Here is a 22,842-nt window from a genome sequence, read left to right as displayed (position 1 = left end):
GTGTTTGGTGGTGGCACTACTTTCGAATGAAATTTGGCTTGCATCAATTCCTAGATCAACCAAGGTCTCATGGACAGCCGCACGAGATTGTTCAACAGCTTCAATAATTTCTCCGTTTGTCGGCATATCAATACCATTTGAGTCTGCTTTTTTGCTTAAAGAGGGAAAGTTTAATGAGTGCTGGTTTCTGTGCATAACGTTTCTTTTAAACTGAATTTTATTTAATCGAGATTCAAAGCCTTGCATAGTGAAATTTACAACATTTGATTCCGTTGACGAAAAGGCGCGAGCATCTCGAAATGTCCCTTCACAAGCTTGGCTTTGGAGCAATGTAGTATTGAACGTTGCACCAGTGTCACGACAATAGACAATGTAATTGATTAGAGCATGCGCATTGATTTCAACACCCCAATACACATTGGTGGTAACACAATTTTGCAAATTGTTGAATTTAGCTACGCACCAATTACGCCATGCTCGTATCAAAAACAGAGCGTGCCTGTAATAAAATTATTATATTTTTTTCTTATTTCAATTTATAATATAATTAATTATGAACTAACCAAATATTGTACACTTTCTGTAACGGCGATGGTTCAGCATTCACGATGACATGACGTGACTAATCGCGTTTAAGTACACTGCAGTACCGGTACTGTCAGGGATCTTATCTAGGCAGGAAATCACTCTTCGCTGGGTCATTTTTTCTACTGGTTTAAATTTCATCTTGTCCTTTTCCTTTAAATCATTCAGAGTCAGTCCATGTTGGTCTTTTGATACAGTTGATATAAGTTCATGCAAATGTATCCGGGATACACTGTAGTTGCCTGAAATTGTAAGAAATATCTTCCAAAAAAAAAACTAATTATTTGAATTGTAACACTCTTACCCAATATTAATTGTTTTTTTCGGAATCATGAGACGGGTTCGCATTTTGTTCGCCAAATGTGTTCCTTCTTTTTGAAGCTGTTGTTCAACGTGATGCCATTTAATTTTAACTGACTCTGTATCAAATCGGTTATCAGTACAGTAGTATAGGCAGCAAAGCGGTGATGCTTCAGTTGCTATAGGTTGAGCCATTGGCCAACTGTACGTTTCTGCCTACAGGATACTTACGAAGATGGCTAATAACTTTTTGTGGAGTTGAACAGTCAAAAAGTCCTATGATTGGTAACCCAGTATAAGTGTCAAGTGTTGCAACAAGACCACTCAGCTGATCTGTATCGGATCTATATTCAACGCCTTCTGTGATCCGAGTGGCATCTTCACTCCAGCAAATGGAGGATATCCGTTGCATTCAAGGTATGCTTTTAGCTCCTTCATCATCAAGCAGCCTTCAGTCATTTCTGAAGCTTGATTTTTAAGGTGTCGCTGTAAAGTCTTTATATGAGGAGAGGGTGCATTTGCTTTTTCAAACGTATAAAGCTCTCTTTCTCCCTGAATGAATCTGAAATATAATGAATGCTCAGTTCTACGTAGAATGATATCTATATCAGGGCCGGTAGCGAGTCACTTTTTTTTATTTATTTATTTATTGATCACCTTGTAACGTAAGATATACATCTTTTTTATTGTTACAGTTAAGATTGCAATTGATGAAAAAATATGACTCTAACGTACATAATTGAATTTTGAAAATTTGTTCTCTTTAACTAACACAACCGTCTATTGTAAGTACAATAAGAGATCCCTTTTGAAGCATGCTTTAGAATTAATCAGCTTAATGGAAGTCGGCAAACTGTTCCAATTAACAATGCCTCTGACAAAGAAGGATTGACTATAATACATTGAACTATGTTGTGGAACTCTGTAATTACCTGTTCGTGTGCCTCTCAATGGTATAATGTTTTCATTGAGGAAAACTGGATTTGATGTTTTTATTATTTTGAAAATATTGATGCAAGTTCTATATTTGTAGAAATTATTGAAAGGACAGCCTATAAGGTTCTTTTGTAGGTGTGATACATGTGAGTATCTGGAAAGGTTGTATACATATCTGACACACGCGTTTAACGCTAGTCTTAACTTGTGAAGTGATCCAGTTAAAGCATTTGTGTAAACGAAATCTCCATATATGAAATGTGGAAGCAGCAATGTTTTAAATAGTTTTAATTTTGTATCAATATTGCTATTTCTAGTTGTAAGATTTAGTCGTTTTAATGAACCATAAATTTTTGAACACTGATATATAATATGGTCCTCCCACTCTGAATTATTTGTGAATATAACACCTAAATTGTTGATTTTTTGTACAAAACTAACTTCGGATTCATTGATATAAATTTTTGGAGGGGTAATGTTGCTTTTTTGTTTCGAAATTAGCATGGCTTTTGTTTTGCTATGATTTATAGGCAACAAATTTTCATTTGACCAATTCATAATCAAGCGTAGATCATTATTCATCATGTTCGCAATTGCTGTCAAGTCTGAACTATCGTCTGTGCAAATGTAAATTTGTACATCGTCAGCAAATAGATGTACGGAGCAAAAGTTCAAAACACTCGGGAGGTCATTTATAAAAAGAGAAAAAAGAAGTGGACCAAGTACCGACCCTTGAGGAACTCCTGATATAGCTGGTATGAAGTCCGAAAAATGTCCATTGTGCCAAACAGTTTGACTACGATTACACAAATAACTTTTAATGAGTCTTGCAGCTTCAGTTGAGAAGTCATAAAGCGAAATAAGTTTACTTACTAGTTTATTATGGGACACTCGATCAAAAGCTTTCGCAAAATCTATCATTAACAAGATAGTCATACCATTTCTTTCGATTGTTCGAGCAATGTCGTCGTGAACTTTCATTAAAGCAGTTTCAGTGCTATGGTATTTTCTAAATCCAGATTGGAAGGGATGTAACAAATTCATTCTTTTCAGTTATTTGGTTACTTTTTTTTACATTTAAATTTAAAATTATTTTTTCTTTCTTTTTTTTGTTTAGCTCAAGCCACTTTTTAAATAAAAAATATTTATTTTAACCATTTTAAGAAAAAAAAAACTGGTAATCTGAAATTACTGAAAAAAGAAGTCAGAACAACTTTTCAAGGCAGTACCAATATTGGTTCTCGAACCTCACCTCCCCCGTACTTCCTTAATTAAAAGACGAGTATGTTGTTTGTTGTATGAGAGCATACGAATGGATTTCCATGATAATAATGCTACGATAAAAAGAAGATGCTCATCTATCTCCCAGTGATGATAGTTTTTATCTTGGTCCTTTCATTTGTTTCAAAATAACGAGCTACACACTCGGTTACCGATAGCTTTTAGGGCGAGATCATGAATAATACGAGTTTTGGAATTCTTGGTTGAAGAATTTCTCAGCGAAATTTATATATCTTTTTTAAATGAATTTGTGCACGAATTGGTAAAAAGTTTTTGACATATTAAAAAAACGATAATGGCAATAAAAAAGTTCCAATTCTAGGAAAATTTCAATGGATATATACATTTTTTGAAAGAAGTTTTTTAAAAATTCTCCAATGGAATTCTCAGAGTAAACTTTTGAGTAATCTTTGAGTGAACATTTTTCGCTACCAGTCCTGACTTTTAGTTAACTAGTAAGCGGTTTCTTCACCACCGCTTATGCCTTAAACCTAGTTTAACAATACGGATAAACGTGGTTTACGGCTTAAACGAAGGTGAATAAATCGGACTGTTCTATGTGTATACTGTTCTATTCGCATTGGTATTTCTTATATACTGGGACGGTTATGCGATTAGGGGCAGTATATAGCACCAAAAGGTAGGTAACGAATATTAACTACAAACCTGTATGTGTAAAAATCCTTTTCCAAAGACGAATATCGCATCCCTTTAGGTACAGTAGAATTCGACCTACTAGCAACATGCAATTGAAGCTCCAGACTGGCCGTGGAATCATTCGTACTGCGGTCGGCCTCATCGCAGCACTCTACAAGTTTAAAACTCTACTTTGCATGTCATTATTTGATTTTGAAAGTATATCGTCTGACATGGTTTCCTCGACGACCTCTTCAGATTCGGATCTCACCTCGGAATCACTTAATAATTGCTCAAACCCAGTGGCATCAATTTGTTCGATAATTAAATCGAAAGCCTCGTAGTTTACTTGTGATCCAGCGAGCGGATCCTTGGAATTATCATCACTCCAATCGGCCTTAGAAGAATTGGCTATGATGCTGTGTGAGTTGCAATCTATAACTTGCATGCTCTCCTCTTGCAACGTTCCTGGTGAGTTCTCAAGCACTGTTGTTTCCAATTGAACATCATACCACACTTCCGGTAGTGTTAGTTTGACGAATTTTGAAGATGATGGCTCTGCGTTTTCTTCTGAATTTTCCGACCTTGCGGAAGCCTTTTGTTCAACGGTTGGTCTTTTACGGGTTTCTTTTGATTCCTCTGAAACAAATTTGTGCACATTTTTAATGTGTGCGACAAAGTTTGAAATTTTCCACAGTCCTGATTTCTCTGGCCGACAAGTGATTAAACTACCTGCCGGGCACAACGGGCATTGTAGTTTTGCCATCATGATTTGTTGTTCATTCGAAACAGATATTACTATGCTTTCTAAAGATTGGAGAAATTCTTGCAAGTTGTAGTCACCGGACCTAGAAATCGCATGTACAATGTATTAGGATGAAAATATTTAGATGGAAACTCTTTAAGTGTATTATACCTTGTCTGATAATATTTAATCACCCTTTGACGAATCAAGCTTGCATGGTCCATATCTTGTTCCATTTGTACTTTTGCAGTGGGAAGTCCTGGAAAAGTTGCGATTGAATTTGCAGCTTTTCTTTCTTTCCTGAAGAAATGATTGATTCCTCGTCTTTTGACTGTGGCTGCTAGTAACTTCAGAATGGCCCTTTCACCAGCCAGGAACCGAAAATCTTTGGGCTGGTTACCAAACTTTTCGAAGCATTTCAAAAGTTCCTTAGGAGCAGTTGTGGTTGAAATATTTTTAACATCCTGCTCAATATTTGTGATTTCGTCGTCTCCAATGTCTCCGAGTGCCGCATTCAAGTATCCCGTATATTCTAGGGTACTCTTTACGGAATGTGAGATCCGGCCCACTTCCTTTTCAACGGCCTACCAAAACTCCTGCAAATGTTATGTGGTAAACATTATCATTCTACCACTAGCCTTTTAATTGAAAAAAAAAACCTACCATTTAGCAACACACGTATAATGCTTATGTGAACTTTACTTGGATTTTGAATTTTACGACTTGAAAAAATGGCGATCAGTTGTTTTCTACACCTACTGCGCAAGGATTCGCATCTGTTGTCATTTTTCGTCCCACATCACATTCTATCTGTTCGCATCTTCTTCCATTTTGAGCAGCGCTCGACAGTTTTCGGAAGTAGGTGTCTTCGCTTATACTGGATGCACCATCTGAAAACTTCGAAGCAGATAGACCTTTGCATTTAATATGGAATTGCTTATGCTTGCCAGGGATGAAACGCTCCTTACCACTTTGCCTCGAGTGGATTTGAAACTGTTCGCGATGGGAGCGCAGATGGGATCGTTACAGAGTCATCAGTACTGTCATAGTTGCCTTCGGAGCTACTATCGTTATCTTGTTCGGGGGTTTTCGTACGATTCATTTCCAGCACTTCCTGAGTTAGGCCATCCTCAAAATCCAGCCGAACTGTCGTTGGCCGTCGTCGTTTCGCTCCTCGATTTGCTTCATTATCTAGCACCTTGTTCTGTGACTCTTGACATACTGCTGATCTTCCTTCGTTGATGCACGTCACGTCCCTAGATTTGAACACCTTTTTCGTTTTCTTGTTGTAGAGCAGGTATGCTTTGTTTTTTTCATCAAAATTGATCAAAATTCATTATTTCGCCTTCAATTCCCACTTTCGTCGCTTCTGTTTTGGAATGTACGACATCATTGTTGTTCCGAAAATCCGCATGTTGGACAGATCTGGTTTCTGCCCCGACCAGGCTTCTTCGGGTTTCGGGCGAATTTCAGTCGACGGTGAACGGTTGATGATGTACACGGTGGTGGCAGTAGCTTCCGCCCAAAATGTCTTCGGTAAATTGACTTCATGCAACATGCAACGGGTTTTCTCGATAATCGTTCTGTTTGCACGTTCTGCCATCGCGTTCTGCTCGGGTGTTAATTCCACGGTTTTCTGATGGCAAATTTCCAAACTTCGTAGTAGATTCTCAAAGCCTCGGTTCTTGAACTCCTTTCCGTTGTCTGTCTTCAAAACTTTCAACTTTTTACCTGTCTTTCGATCAGCCATAGAGTAGAATGCCTTGAACACTTCAACTGCTTCTACCTCGCATTTCTTACGTGAAAAGTACACAAACATCCTGTGGTTTTTGTCGTCGATGAAAGTGATGTATTACCGGTTTCTTCCAAGAGAAGGCCTTGTGTAAGTTGCTAAGCAGCAACCGACAATTGTGCAAAAAGCGTCACCCTTTTTGACACCTTTCTTCGTTGACTCCTTTGAAGTGCAACATCGAGCGATATGCCCGAATCTTCCACAGCAACGTCCCCATTTTTGCGTGAGTCCATTGTCTTCGAATACCTTTCCAGCTTCTTCCAAGCTTCACTGGTCGTTTTTGTCATGAACACGTACAGCGTTGGATCCATTCCATGAATGATCTTTCCGCGGGCTTTCCTGTCTCCTTGTCAGCGTTTATCGCTGGTATGTTTTCTTCCTTATCCTGAATAGGTTCCACGGCTTCCCACAGCTTTAGAAAAGTCCGCAGTGCCAACTTCCGGGTATGCCAGTTTTCGTGGCCTACAAGCCGTTTGTTTACTGGCAGTCGGGAAGAAGCAAGTCCGTTACCCCCTCCGTTCATCTTCAGTTGAAAAAATTTTAAGTTCTGGAAGCTTCGAATTTTCAACCTCGTACCACTGCTGGCCCATAACCATTTGGGCAGAGGATAGAAAAACGTCTTGTCTCGTATGTGGATGGAACTAAAGTGATGTGTATTTTACAAAATCTTATTCTACTTAACAAGTCATGGGTTGCTCCGTTTTCTACTCCAATATTACCTCTAAACGTTCACACCACTGATCTCTTCTAACACTCTTCCTGCAACGCTACGTTGCCGAATCCGCAGTTTTTCAGCACCACAGTTTCCACATACCGAGCTTCCAATCGCTAGACCCTTTACGATGATGCGGTCTTCGTCGATTGTCGCGGTTCGTATTCTCTCGTCGATTATTCGTTGCTTGTTTTTTTACGGCTGGCTTGCAACCCCCTAGATTTCCGGAGGACCATTCCCCCTAAATGTTTGGAGGGCCATAGTGCACAGTTTAGTTTAGAGTCCTTCTCTGGCACTCTGACGATGATCAGCCGCCCCTGACATGGGGTTAGGGAATAAGCCGCTCCTAACATGGAGTACAGACGCTCCAAGTTTGCAAAAACAAAAGCAAACCGCACCTTCCATCAGATAACAGTAGTGTCTATCAATTTGATAAACTTGAATTTTAGGCTCTTAGCTTTACCAAAGGTGCGTCAGCTTTGATCATAAGCTTGTAAGCTTTCTTGACTTTAAAATCAATATTGATGACGACAGTTTGGAATTAAGAATAACTAGAACGGGTTCACGTCATTTGGCCGAAATGGTCATTTGGCCGAATGCCGTTTGGTCGAAATAATAAAATAAAAGAATAAATTGAAGTAGCAATACTACGAAAGCGTTCAAACGTACACCTAAACTAAAGATGGTAAAAATATTTGTAGAAGAACAATTTTAAAATAGAAAATTGATTTTATTGGACAAATTTCACACAGTATCTTATTTCCCACAGGGGCTTACAAAAACATATAATTTTACGATTACAAAATTGAACACATTTTTCTTTCTGTGGTAAAAAATCAGCTTCAAAACTTGAAACAGAACAAAACTTCACCACGCCAAAATTGAATATTTTGATTATTTACATGCGCTGTATTCACTGTACATAGCAGATGACAGGTGATTATTGACAAGGAGAATTTATCATTGACATACAAATAACTATCTCTTCACTATAAGTTTATAAAGTGACCCTTTCTGAAAGTGTATTTATTGAAAGAATAGCCTTTTATGAAAGAAGGATAAATCTCGCATAAAAATGTTATCATACAGTCGACTCTGCACATCTGTGTAGGGTAACTGTTCCAATAGTGGAGGTATTTAGTGTAGTGGTTACAGCAGGATTATTTGCTAGAATAGATTATGCGTGTATGGATTTAGATTTGAACGTGGAGTTTGAACACCCCTTGCCGAACCAGCGTGTAAACAGGTCGAAAGGCAATGAACTTAACGAAGCTTTGTGTCGGCTGGAAATGAAAGCAATCGTGTGAGATCGGAAGCTGCGCTTCGTGTGATGAGATGAAAGAGTTGCGTGTCGAAGCAAAAAACCCCGAGATTTTACCGAAACGAAATTTGTTCCACTGCTTCCCGGGCTTGATTTGAGACAAATGAAAGCATTCTGTTAACCATCGTTGTAGCGATCAGATGCAAATTTTAAAATGGCATCTTTCGTTTACCACACTTAGCACGATTCATTTTAATTTAATTATTTTTTTTTATTAATAAAAAAAAATTAATTTAATCGCTCAAAATTCGAGTAGCGCTATAAGTGTTCATATTATTGTTGTAGCGGGAAGAAACGACCATTCAATTATGGATAAAAATTATTTCATCGCAGTAACTAGCGGCATGTCAGTGAAAATAATACCTCCATTATTGGTACACTGGCATAGTGGTTCCATTTGTTCTACGAAGCAGTCATAAATCATTTTAGTCAATATCCGATGGCCATTACCATCAGAAATTGCCAAATTAATTGATTTTGACTGTTAAAACTTCGAAGAGGTTGATTTCGTCATCGATATTACTTCAATAATTCTGTGCTGTTACTTCAATAGGGCCTAACTGACATGAGCGATTTCTCTTCATCGATCTTCTGTTTCGCTAATGACTTCGCTAAATTAGATAAATCTGTAATATTTTTGTTAATAAAGTAAGACATAGTGATTCTTCATCTTACAGCACAAAAACATGTTACTAAACGAGAGTCAGTTTTCTCCAATAACGCAAAGAGAGCAACGATGAAGAGAAATCGATGAATGCAGATAAGCCCTTATGGAAAAACAACACAGAATTCTTCTTAGGATTCGGAGATCATATTGCAAAGGCTCTGTTATATGAATTATTATATGTGCATTAAACCGAGTTACCTTCTTTCCGTGTCCAAGATTAGCTAAAATAATTTTAAAAAATATTGAAAAGGAACATGACATTTATACATTGGAAGCAATATAGCAGGATTATGATTGTCCAACTTGAGAAGGTTCTTTGCTCAGAGTTGCTGCACATGCTCATAAGCTTACTTTTGGTATGTGGATCTAAAAAGCTATTGAACACTTTTCTAAAAGCCGAAGATGTACATACCAAATTAATACTTGAAATACTTATTGATTGATAATACCAATTTCACATCAAATCTCTATCAAAACCAAAAAATTACCATGCCGCTTTATGAAATTAACCTATTGTTTCAAATTCTTACAACTAATAAATAATAATAATAAATAAATAAATAATAAAAGCTTCTTAATATTTTTGTTATTCTCACAGATTTTTTTTAGTGCTGGATCTATAGACACCGGAATGTTATTGAATATCTTGTTTTGATGATCAAAATAAATACAAGATCAATTTTATGTCGTTCTTCCTACAGTTTGAGAAGTCATGTCGTATATATCAGAATGGCTGTTGTACCATTACTAATTTAATAGCTTTTAATTGTCTCAGCTCGCTCATCAAAACAAACAAAGTGTATTTATATCGAATTAAAGTTAACTATTGGCGTAGGAACAGGGGGGCCAGGGGACAAAATCGATTTTAAGTGTTTTATTGGAGCTCTCTTTAATTTTGATTCATTTTTTTAAGTATTTTCGTATAAATAAATTTATTGCTTAAACTATATTTTTCCAAGACAACTTATTATTTCATAAATTATTTGATTACTTTTAACAGATCTGTAGCCACATTTTTCATAAAACTTTTCAATATTTTTTATAGATTTTTAGTTTTATCAAATTTTTCAAGGAATATGTGAGAATGGCTTCAGGCTTTGCAAATCTTTTCGAAATTAGTCAAATATTTTTGTGAAATTTGTTCATAGCGAATTCCTCGTGGTGGAATCCATTCCTTACATGTCTACTTTTTATTAACTGATTGATTCCGGAAAATGTTCCCGGATTTACCTGAAAAATGTCACATAACACTGCGGAACAAATTTTTGTCTCAAGCACCAAAATACCGCTATTTACTCGATTAAGGGTTGCTGAAAACATTGCCGTTTTCAGAAATATCATAGCACGTCTAGATTTTGAGATACTGGATGTTGAAAATACTAAATTTGACTATTTCAGCCAACTTGCATGCACGTTCGCCAGCTTGTAAGGTAATTTATTTGCTTAATTTGCCTCAGAACTCATACTCCATGTGTATAACAATACTTATCAACAAAGTTCGTAATGTTTTTAAATTTCAAAAGTCATTTTTTGATGATTAATAAAAGTATTGTATTTTGCCATATAAAAGAAACGAAGAGTTTTGTATAGAGACTGTTTGTATGTTGAAAAAATCGATTTAATCGAAATTTAACCGTGCGATTTCAATCAAATTATATCTCAAATTAAAGTTAAAGGCCTATTTTGCATGCTTGATGGATTAGATCACGAAAAAAATGGATAAATCATAGTTTAAATTTTATGTAAACATCAATAAAACCAGTGTTTTAAACAACTTTGGCGACCTGTAGCTAAAAATCCTGACGTGCTGGAACATTTCTGAGAACGGCATTAGATTCAGCAATCCCAAATCTACAAGAGACACATAATTTGATTCTTGAGACACGCAAATATACCATTTTTGTTGCGCTGTGTAATCTTTCAAAAGTTAAGTTTTCCCTCGCAATTCCTCCAAAAATTCATTTATTCTGTCAAATCTAATGCAGAGATATTTCACTGAAAGTTCTATAGGAAATTCTTCGGTGAATTTCGGTGAAAAAAGTTTTCCCAAAAAATTTATTACAAATTTTTTTGCGAAATTCATAAAAATTCCTAAAGAAACATTTCCAAAATACTTCACAAATCGCGTCATAAATGATTCTATGTTTTTTTTTAGAAATTTTGTTTCATATCCCCGGTTTATTCTGGAATTGGAAAGAAAATTGTTTTTGAAATGTCTCTTGCCTTCGAGTTTTCCTAGGAAGATTGTGAAAAACCCCTGAGAAAACTTTTGCTTACGAAATTAGCACAATGGTAAGCGAATCTGTAAAGAAACATGTAGCAAAATACCTGGGGAGCGAAAAAGATTCTTTAAGATTCATAAAGAAATTTGTATTGATCTTCTTTAAAACAATTCATTAGATATTGGAAGAATCCATATTCTTGGTTTGAATTTTTGTGTGATACGAGGTCGAAATTTCTAGAGGATTTCTGGCAGAATTCTAGAAACCAGAAGTCATGGAAGGATAGATATTAAGGAAATTTCTAAAGAAGATTCTGATAGACCTTCTTTAGAAATTTGTTTTATTTGAAAATTCATGAAAGAGGTTAGAACTATCCTGTAATTAACCTTTATAAGATTTATAAATTATCTTTCATTGTACTATTGCCCATCTATTGTTCTACCTGCTTCAACATTTTGTTGTTTCTCCTTCCTTCGTATGACGCTTTCAGGAACTTCGTAGAAAAATCATTTCATGCTCCAAAAAGCAAAATTATAAAGAATCTAAAAAAAGGTAAATTAAACTAGTTTTGAAAAATTGCGGAATCCGCATGGTTCCTGCCTCCTGCAAGTCCATCAGGAACTCCTCAACAAATTTTCAAAGTAATGCAAAAGTATCCAATAAGATTTAAATACATTTAATTCTTACATTTTCGCGAATTGGACTACTACAAAAAAGTCAACAGAGCCATCAAAAAAATTTGCTTGGAATTTCTAGAGGTTTCACATCAATGTGTTCACCATAGCATCCTGCAACTTCGGAGTTCATACAGAATATTATCTAAGATTTTAGTTAAAATACTTTCAGTTAAAATTGCATTCGGTTTAACACTAATCACTATTATAAAAGACGTAGAAAAAAGAACAAGATTTTTTGTAGTACATCCTATAACAACCACTTAAACTTTTCGGTGAGGTACATTGCCAACAAGTTTCAGAAATTCTGCGGTTTAATTCTTTAGAAATCTGGTATGGAGCGATGCGTAGAGGATTTGTAGAGCAATCCCTAAAAAATACTAGGGTTATTCACTTATTCGCGTTAATTTCCGCGTATATTGTGGATTATCTTAAATATTTCACAAAATTACGCAAGCTGTGTAGGAAATATTTAAATGTGTTGAGATTCAACAGTCGATCATCCAAGAATGTGTCGGTCGTTATAACAACTTTTATCAACTGAGTTATTGATGAACAAACAAAAGAAAACAAATTCAATAAAAAAAATGCTATAACTATTGGTTTAAGAATCTTCTGCATGAAACGCTGAGAGACAACTGGAAAACGATCATAAGAGCAGGATTGGCAATAGATTTGGAGGAGCTTTGAAGAAAATGGTTGCAGGAATGTTGTGTATGCGATTGACGACGATAGTATAATGAACCAGAGACACTGCCATCTCAAAGTATTTTACGTCCTGTTCCATTTTTGTCCCAATTAGAAACGAATGATACTATTTGATGGCACAATGTTGTGTCTGAGCCCAAGCAAATAAAGTCCATAAATTATCGACCGAATTTGAACGTACGCGCATCGACCCTCATTTGTTGACATCGAATAAGATTCCAGGCAGTAAAGGTATTCTGCATTCGAGTTTTAAGAACCATATGGTTTTTATTCGATTGTTAAACCGATAGGACATGGGGTCACTTTTATGATTGGTAAAAACTATGCAGACACGGTCTTGGTTATCAAAATGTAAAGATATTTTGTTGAAATATTAGAGTAAATTTTCAATCTTCAACGAGAAAGCATTCACGCGGTCATCGACTCTGAATTCTTGACTGACACAAATCGAATAAAAACTGTGAAGTCACACAAACAAGCAAATCAGAAACCTGTTTTTTTGAGTTACTAGATTTTTCTTCTCATTTCAGGTCAGAATTGGTATATTACGTTTGAAATTTTTCTTCAATGGTATCTCATTTTTTTGCATCAAATTCATGTTTGTTTCATATTGTCTCTTACACTAAAGTTATTGTTTACAATTTAAGTGGTTGACCACTCTCCTTCAGCTTTGTTTGTAATGGTGATTTTTGCTGTATTTTTAAATTGTTTTCACCCTAATGCTATTACTCGGCCTTATCGGCTCTGGTAGTTTACACTGATACCTCAGTTTACACAAAATTAAATGAATACCCCTATTGAGATATTCCTGGAGTAGTCTTTTGAACCAAAAAATGGAGAGTGGATAAATTTTTAAATGTTATTTATGAAAGAATCCTGAGATTACCTACCATTCGCAAAAATATGGAGTAATTTCTAGAACCTGAACGTATACTCTATGGAATTTTGGGATATTTTTTTTTTATGCGAAGTTCAAGAATAAATTGTAAAATTTCAGTAAATCTAGTGAAAAATTTCTTTAAAAAAAATTCAAAAACAATCGTTAGAGTGGTTTGAAGAAAATAATCTCTGGAAAATGATTAATCTTTGTTAATTTTGTCGGAAGAACCTTAGGGAAACAATAATTTAATTCTTTAAAAAATCTCTGTACAAATTACTCTGGAAATCTTTTAGTATTTCCGCGAAGGAATTTTTGCTCTAGGAACTTTATAGGAATATTAGAATTCTTTAAATATTTCTTAGTTATTCATTTTTGAAATAAGAAAAATCAAATTTTCTAGAGAATTTTGAAAGAATGCGAGATGTTGCTTCTTGATTTGAGATAAATCTAAAGAATAATTATCTTTAAAAAAGACAAATAGATTTACGAAGAACTTCTCTGAGACATCATGAATAAAATTTTCCCAATTGACTTCTTTTTAATTGCTCATGAAATGTTTGTGGAATATTACGAGTAAAGTAACACCTGGAAGAGTCTTTTTTTGCAGAAAGTCCGGGTAATTTGTGCTGCGATTTTTTTCAAATAATCCTGTAGAGAAATTTTAGAAAGTACTTCAAAAGCACAGTTGGAAAAACTTTTGGCGAACTCTCTGAAGAATTTGTGAAATTAATCTTTGCTTGGTGATTTTGAAGACATTTTTGGTAAGACTCCTAGGTTTTTTTGCTATTTTTTGGATAAATCCTTAGACATACCTGAAAATCATAATCAAACTATTAAGGAACAAAGCAGGATACTTTAAACTAACTATTGGAATTTATATGTAATAAGTACCTAGAGTACCTTTTAAAGCAATTCGATAGAGGTCCTTAGAGGTGAGATCAGTATGTCTGAGAATAATTTTCCATGAGAATCCCAAGATGAACTCAGTGAAAACTGGTAAAGGAGTTCTTGTAGAAAACACTGAAAAGTACAAACATAATTCATGTAGAAATTTCCGTAGGAATTCTTAGAGGAATCTCTTCAAAGCATATGGTTGAATACCTGAAAAGATCAAGGAAGAAACACAAAGGACATTCTTTGTGAGTTTTTTTTTTGTTAGTATTCTTGAAAGATTTTTGACTGGAATTTACAAAGATCACTGGTGTGCCGCGAAATGTGACAAAATAACATATAAATGAAATTAATACAAATCTGTTTAAACTACGGAATTTTTTAAAATCGTGATCATTGCGACCGACATTACTTCTGTAAAACAAATATTTGATAGGCCTAAGACTAAGGGTACAAAACAAAATTATATCAGCATATGTTATTATGTTATAAGTTTTTTTCGAACATAGATTGTTTACAAACTTGATGCAGGATGTTGTTAAAATAACTAAAATTATAACAAAAAGTGTATGAATAGTAACATAAACATAACAAAATGTGTTCTAATTCTATCAAAAACATATCAAACCAAGTTATAATGTTTGATACAAAGTATCAAAATTATAATACTGTTCGATATACGATAATATTGTATATTATTGAAATGCATAACTATCTATTTATTTTGTTATAAAGTTGTTAAAAATGAACAAAAAAATATCTTAAAGGGAAAAAAACAACACATTATGTTATATTTCTGTTTTATTTTGTTCCATGGATAACGGAGCCTAACAAAATTACATCATAATATGATATGCATATCATATTCTGATAAAGTTTTATTATATTTTTGTTACAAGCCTCTAGTCGGGCAATGAAGTTAACCGAAAGATTGGCGATACCAACCCCCTCAACTACCTGGGCAGCACCTTGCATCAAGTCGAACAGGGTGCTTTTACCAACTATCAAAGCTAGATAGTCGTTGGCAAATCCATAAGTTGGTATATTATGCAACATCTTATATTTTGTGGCCAGCTCCTGACCGCTTGGTGATATATAAAAAAAATCCTTATCACAACGACAAACAAAAATTTCGATTCCGGCAACATAATCCTCCATGATTCACCAGAAAAGCTTCCCCCAAGAACATCAAACCATGGCCCTCAACCACCACAATACTGAATTGTTTGATTTGAAGGATTAGTGTTTCATCCTGTTTCGTTATTTATTGCTCTCGTTCCTACGTAGTTCAACCAACAGTTTGCTTCTGATCCCATCACAAAAGCGCTGCTCATTCCTGTGTAATCCGATTTTCGCAAACACGCCGCTGTGTCAATCCCGAAAATCGAAAGACTATCGCTTCGTAGAATATGTTTCGGACTGCAACACAGCAGAAGCACAAAGAAAAGCATCCAACTCATAAAAGCACTGATAAAACGGGAATCCAATATGCGGTGGTGTCTGATAAGTTCGCAGAAAATTCGAGCTTCTCGCTAACTGGAGCAAACTCGAAGGGAAAACTTTTAAGGGGCAGGATCCGTCATTGATTTCTTATTTTTTCAAAGCAGTTTTTTCGTTCGAAATCAAGAACACTCACATGAAATTATGTTCACTGTATTCTATTCTCCAACCGAAACACAGTGAACACTTTTTCATTGAATAATTTTTAGTTTTGAACAGAAAAACTGCTTTTGAAGTTTCGATGATGACGATGATTACTATGACGTGGCGTTGAACGTTAACTGACTGAGCTTGGCGGATGTTTCCATTGGGTTCTCGGCGTGACGCTTCAAAACTGAGATGATTTGGAGATAAGGTTTTATAAAGAAACCTTATCTTTCTCATTTCAAGAAAAATCCTTAACATTTGAATCGCTGATGTATGCTTTCGTATGATTTTAGCTATCTTGCATTGTAGAAGGTTATCTGATAAGGTTGCTACTCTAGAAGTTCATTAAATTTCACTACACTTTTTAAATATATCCACAAATCAAACCTGATGAGTTTTACTGTTTCAATTTTAAGGTTATATTTATTATGTTATATGATTTTGAATTGGCATTACAAAGGTGACCTGTTGTGTTTTCGTCAGCTTAGTTCTGTTCGTTTTGGATGACTTTCTTAAACCTATTGAGCACAAAATTTAAATTTATTTTTTTAGCATATAAGTCATGCTGCAGAATTTTAAAAGATTTGGTTGCCAACAACCCCTCATAATGAAAAGAACAGTTATATTTTTGAAATAATTGTATCATAACCTGCTATAGTTTTGTTTTAGTTTGAAACTTTTTTTTTGTTTATACTTAACGAGATACCTTCATATTCTGTTGTAAAATAACGAACAAAACATTTATAAAACTGTTTAGGAAAAGTTAAAATTATTCATCCACGACGCTGTGAAAAAAATCATGTCGTTTCGGAGGATCCTTTAAGCTTCAATAAACTTCAGTGCCTATAAGAGACATTCCATTGAAATCATTCACATAAAATCTGGCAATAAGAAGAAAAAAAGTTCACGTGTCAGAGGTCGATGACCTCCGCTCTTTACGACCACATTTCCATCATCACCAAATGCTACTGGAAGGCTCAGCATTTCCTTCCCATCAGCGAGAAAGCAAATTAACATGCCTAACGTCTTTCGTTCACCATATGTGGCGCTGTGGCTTCGTGATGGGCCCCGGAATGTCCTTTCGAAGAACGTGTAATGTTTATGGCTACAGTCAAATTCTGTCCTAGACATACCGGCCTAAGCCGGCCGGCATCCAAACTTCCGCCCAACTGTTAGCAGTGTTCAGCATAGATTTACGCCTGCCCTGTCACGGAATGTCCAATCCACGTGCCACCGATAGAAACACACACACACGAGAGCCAATAAACTGTGACGGGCTTTGGCACGTCATAAAACAGACCTCCGATTACATTCCACTCACGCCCATTCACATCCCGCGACGCACACAGGAGTAATTTGAATCAACATTGGCAGCAATGTGATCTGCTCACACCCTGTTTTTGACAAATAACGGTTTTTGTTTAACTTGGACTCATTGAGAGACACCTGTCAATGTACCAGTGACTAGTTGTATCGAAAATTTCGTCCTAGTTACTCTTCTGTGCGAGCACATCCGAGTTCGGCTGCTGAACCTCTATTCTATGTTCTTCCTTTTGGTGACATGTAATGTCATATCGCGTTATATTCGGAATCAGCGTAAAAAGCGGCCTGCCTGTCATCGGTTGACGCTCGATGATTTACTGCCGTTGAATGCGTAGCCTGTCGGCGAAAAAAAACCTCGATAGCTTCCCTATCTTTACTGCAACCTCTCAACCACGTTGTCGTCATTTTGCTTGACTTTGCCCTGTAGTAGCATTTTAATCTCCTACTGGAACAACCTCCGGTAGCAATGAAGCTGAAGGCGTTGCCGGATAGATTTTCGCGATTGAAAAAATAAAGATGACTCGTACAAAAACCGACATCGAAACCGGCGAAGAGTTTGCCAGTGTTCGCGTATGACCAATTCTTAGGATAATAGCTAGGTATCGTGAAGAAGGCTTGTTGAAGATACTGGTGGGATGTTCAAGGAAGTGGTGGGTAGAATGCCAAAGTGTGACGCTGTGGATGATAAATTGGTTCAGATCTCGAGACCCGTTTCACGCACGAACGCGGTTTTCGGTGCCCTTTTTTTATAGATGCAGCCAGCCAGTGGCTGGTTGTAGTGCTTTCTTGGGATCGTTATCTTCTGGCTTTCTTTTTTCCTCAGTTGATTCAAGAAACGTGGAAACATTATCGTTTGCTCCTGTCGGGATTTTTGTTTTCAAAGGATCTCAGCCCATTGAAATTGTGTGTTCTCGCAGGGGACATTTTCGTTAGCGATGACACTTCCCTGTCTTGTTACGGAAAACGGTTAATTGAGTTGTGAACTTGAAATGGAGCAGGGAATTTGGGGCAGACTTAAAGCTGATCGGAGGTACATATGTTGGTCTATTTTGCTATAATCTTTTTCTCACAAACTCAAGTCCAAAATGCAAACGGAAGGTCTCACAAGATCGTAGACAGTGATGTAGTTGTAAGTTTAAAGCTAAATAAAGCTTGTTCTTGACGTGGAGATCGAAATGTGCCGCGTCTGTGAAAGGGTGTGAAAAATTTTGCTCCTACACAGCTCCCGTCAAATTTTTCAGATTTCGATTTTAAAATTTCTTAATTGATTCAAATTTAAATTCTGTTGTTTAGTGAAAAGGTGTGAGAAAGTGACTAGCCTTGATAAGAAACATCATTTTCCGGAAAGATTTGGAGTGCGCACAGGAGAAAGGATTTGGCTGTTGTGTACACCAAAAAGAAGTGCAAAGTGCCCTCCAGCAAAACATCCAATCACTGGCATTAAAACACAGCCGGAAGCCAATATCCAGGAGGGGATTCAAATGATGGTAGACGACTGTAATATGGTGAGATCGTTCATTATTAGTATAGTCTTATGTTAATTGTTCAGATTCATTATTGTTTTGTTAATTTTCGAAATCTCCTTCATTTATGAAAGCTGTTTCTGTTCCGAGCGCTTTCTCAAGCATTTGAAAGGACTATTATTATATGAATTAAATTTTACATTAATCGATGCATCGATGCGCTGAATGCATATATCTAAATGTTTATAGGCATTGAAGACCTGACCTAACAAAACTATAGTTTTCAAACTATCGTAATGTTTGAATTCTATATACGATTTGCGATGATATATGTTCTGCAAATAAAAAAGGGGTGGGATAGTCAACCTTAATGTTTTCTTCTCGTTTCAGAGAGCGAGTAATGGCGCTTTAGCCTAGGCTTCCGAGCCAGGACATAAGGAAGAAATACCTGTGTCCCATCCCTGAAAGAAGAGCATCGACAACAATGGAGTGTGCATTAACATTCTTAGCAACGCCACTCCCAACGATTTGAACTTTTCCCCTGAAATGAGACGGTCGGTACGGTTGTCCCCGTTTCTTCATTAAAACAATTCAAACATTTACGTCTATCACATTATTCATAAGTGAAGACCAAGTTCAACCAAGAAGTTCAAGACCAAGTCTGCACAGTGGGCCTGGCCATTTTAATATTTGTGTAGTATCACCAATATTCCGCAAACATTAATGCTGACAAGAAAATACTAGAAAAAATTACAGTATTTACAAGATGCAATTCAATATTGGCTGTGCAAGCGCTTAGATTAGATTAGATAAGATTAAATAAAGCTTGTTCTTGACGTGGTCCAAAAATGTGATAAAAAAAATCAATATTCATACAATTTTTCATTATTCTTATGATTCGTCCAAAATTATTGAGCCTTCTAAGTGCCATATAGTACATGAAATTATGATTATTTTTCATTTGTTTTCAATATGAGATTTCCAAACAGTACACTGACTGTTTACAAAAAGTCATGAATAGTAACGGACCTGGTGTAGTGGTTAGAACACACGCCTCTCACGCCGAGGACCTGGGATTGAATCCTATCCCCGATATAGTTACTCAAAAAATTTATCACTTCGGAAGGGAAGCAATGCCGTTGGTCTCGAGATGAACTAGCTCAGGGCTAAAAATCTCGTTAATAAAGATAGAAAAAAATCATTCTCGATTACTTTTTCAAATCGACGTAAGTAACTTTCACACGGTTTTGAGAAAACTAAATGAGAAGAATCACAACCTGTCTTCTAAAACTGTTTTAAAATGAATCACCTTTTTAACATTTTTTCGCCGTGTACATCACTCAAATTTTGCATACAATCAGATCACGTTCAAAAACTAGGTAGTTTCTATTATTTTCAATAAAAATAATTATAACAAAATGATAAGCCGTTTCATACAGTTACTTTCGACGTTTTTCTACCAGTGTAAAATCGGCTCAAGTAGTGTTTTGTTTTGATTCGTGGTTAAGTCACTTTGTCTTTCTATACAGCGGGGTGGCGAAAGTAGTGGTTAGGTTGCGAAAGTTGAAAATCTTACTTTCGTCGTTTTGTAAATCCGGAAATTAAACGTTCTAAAAGTGAAAAATCTAGTTGGGTAGGAGCGGAACATGTGGAATTTCGCCTGCGACACACGTAGGATCAATAAAGTAAGTTCATTCACTTTTTTGACTTGAGACTATTTGAACAAGTTTTCGAGCATTAATGACAAAAAATCAAGTTGCTACATAAAAATCGGCGCAGAAGTTTACGAACTAGATTGGTGGTTTGTGAATTGAATAGGTTCGTAAACTGAATCAGTTCGTTAAACGAGGGACTTTCGCTAAATAAATGAGGTATGCCGTTTGGCATAATTTTGCTTTATAGCTGCGGACAATATCACTAGACCAAGGAAGGCTCATAAGGCTGAAAGCCTAAAGAATAAAAAAAATAGGGAAGGTTCAATCGTAAGACCGATAGTTTTCGTTGAAATTCGTAAATTCTTTAAACCTTTCTGAGCAGGTTTACGATACACTTCGCTCCAACGAAACAATATATTCAACTTCATAATATGAGTCTATTGGACGTGTACTATTTATCAAACAATCAGTTACTATGATGGCAAATTCTTCTTTTTCTTGGCATATACCGTCGGACATGGCTACTTTTGATTCCAGGGGCTACTTTGGACACTCACCTTTTGTATTTATTAGCAGCGTAAATATTAATCTGAGCAATTTTGTGTCTTCAGCACTTTTATTAACCAATATATGCTCTACCACTAGGCATGATTTTTTCTTGGAACAACATCAACAATAACAGGATAATCAAGAAAACATTTCAAAAAAGCCCGAATAAATATTCACAAGGTATAAAACATTGGCTAAACAAACATTGTTTGAATTTTACCCATGTCTTGGAAACTTATTGGGAGCATCACAAAACTATCGAATCGTCATGTTTCATGAATATCTTGTGATTTGTTTTGCTTAAAATTTTTGTTTTATTAAAATAATTGATCAAAGGTCATATTTTTGCGACTTTTATTTTATTATAATGTTTTGGATTGTGTAATTTACAACATAAAAAAAAATAATATAAATGCTTGTAAAAGTGAATAGACATAAAACACATATATTTCAATACGTACCAATGCCAAATTCACAACACAATCTCTAAAAAACTATTTTTCGTCATATTTTACATGAATTTGTAGTACAGAACAGTTGCATCCTTCAAATGCCTAAATTAAACTACTCTTAAGCCAGCTCTAAACTGTAAGAAGCTAAAAGCATATTACAAAAGCAAACTTACTTCTTTACGATCTTGCTAAACTTTACTTCATAGATTGCGTTTTTAATGAAAATTACTTACTGGTATTAAAATAATTACCGGTATGAATGTGATCCTTCAACATATCGTTCATATAACAGTAAAAATAGAAAAAAAAGAGTTTTTGTACATAACTCATTTATCATCGCAGAACCTAGTAGTTTATGTCACCTTGAAAATCGAGCATTCGTAACTGATAGTTCCATTTAAGAGGAAGTTGAAAATTTAAGTTTCATACTGCAAACTGAGAATAGTGAATGGCATGTTTCGTTGAAATTTGTTATATATGTGTAATTGATTCTAGCTTTGCAGTTTTCTACATTAAGTTTATCAATGAAAAACGTTCCATAACATCACAGTGGACGACAATTTATTGAATCAGTTTGACAGTTATAAGGAAAAATCATTTCAATAGCAAATTGTGAGAATGTCCAAAGTAGCCCCTTTTTTGTCTTGAAGGACACACTTTTTTCGCTATTCAAGCATTTTTGTTATTTCTTGATGGATTTGCCTCATATTTTGCACATTTGTTACGTACATATACAACTTAAATATAGGCAAAAATTATCAACATCTATCCATAATTCTAAGAGTTACAAATCCTCAACGTTAAAGAATGTTGAAATAATGTCAAAAGAAGCCCCGTTTGACGGTACGTCCCACAGAGCCGGCTACTCAGCGATAAGGGTATGCGTAATACCGAATGATTCCGTCAAACACACTTCGAAACGAAATTCCGCGGAATTCCACGCAACTCAGACAAGCGGAATATTTATTTTACGATTTCGTTCCGTTTCGCCAAATTGTGAAAATATTTCCGCGGAATATTGGAAACAAACGAAATAAAACGGGATTTCACGAAATTTCGGGTTTAATTTCGAACAAAAAAGGCATAGCACACGCTTCAACTCCTATGTATACATACTATAGCATATCGCCCACACATGTGAGAAAAAGTCTTCTCGCAATATTCTCACGGGATAAGAGTCCTCAATGTTGAGCACGAGTATGAGTATGAGCACAGATAACCGTACAATTCGTAATTGCTACTTCGTGATTGACCAGAACAGTCGAATTTGCACAGAGATTTAATGAATGGGGCTCGGGATTAGCTTACCATTCTCAATGTGCACTATCGAGAGCTAAAATTTCAAAAGTCAATAACGGCGCTGGCCACATCCTTACGGCCATCGGAAAAGGGAAGGATTGTTG

Source organism: Aedes aegypti, unplaced genomic scaffold (assembly GCF_002204515.2).
Source record: "Aedes aegypti strain LVP_AGWG unplaced genomic scaffold, AaegL5.0 Primary Assembly AGWG_AaegL5_hic_scaff_99_PBJ_arrow, whole genome shotgun sequence".
NCBI lineage: Eukaryota > Metazoa > Arthropoda > Insecta > Diptera > Culicidae > Aedes > Aedes aegypti.
The sequence above is the reverse complement of the archived record's forward strand: the minus strand, read 5'-3'. Positions refer to the sequence as shown.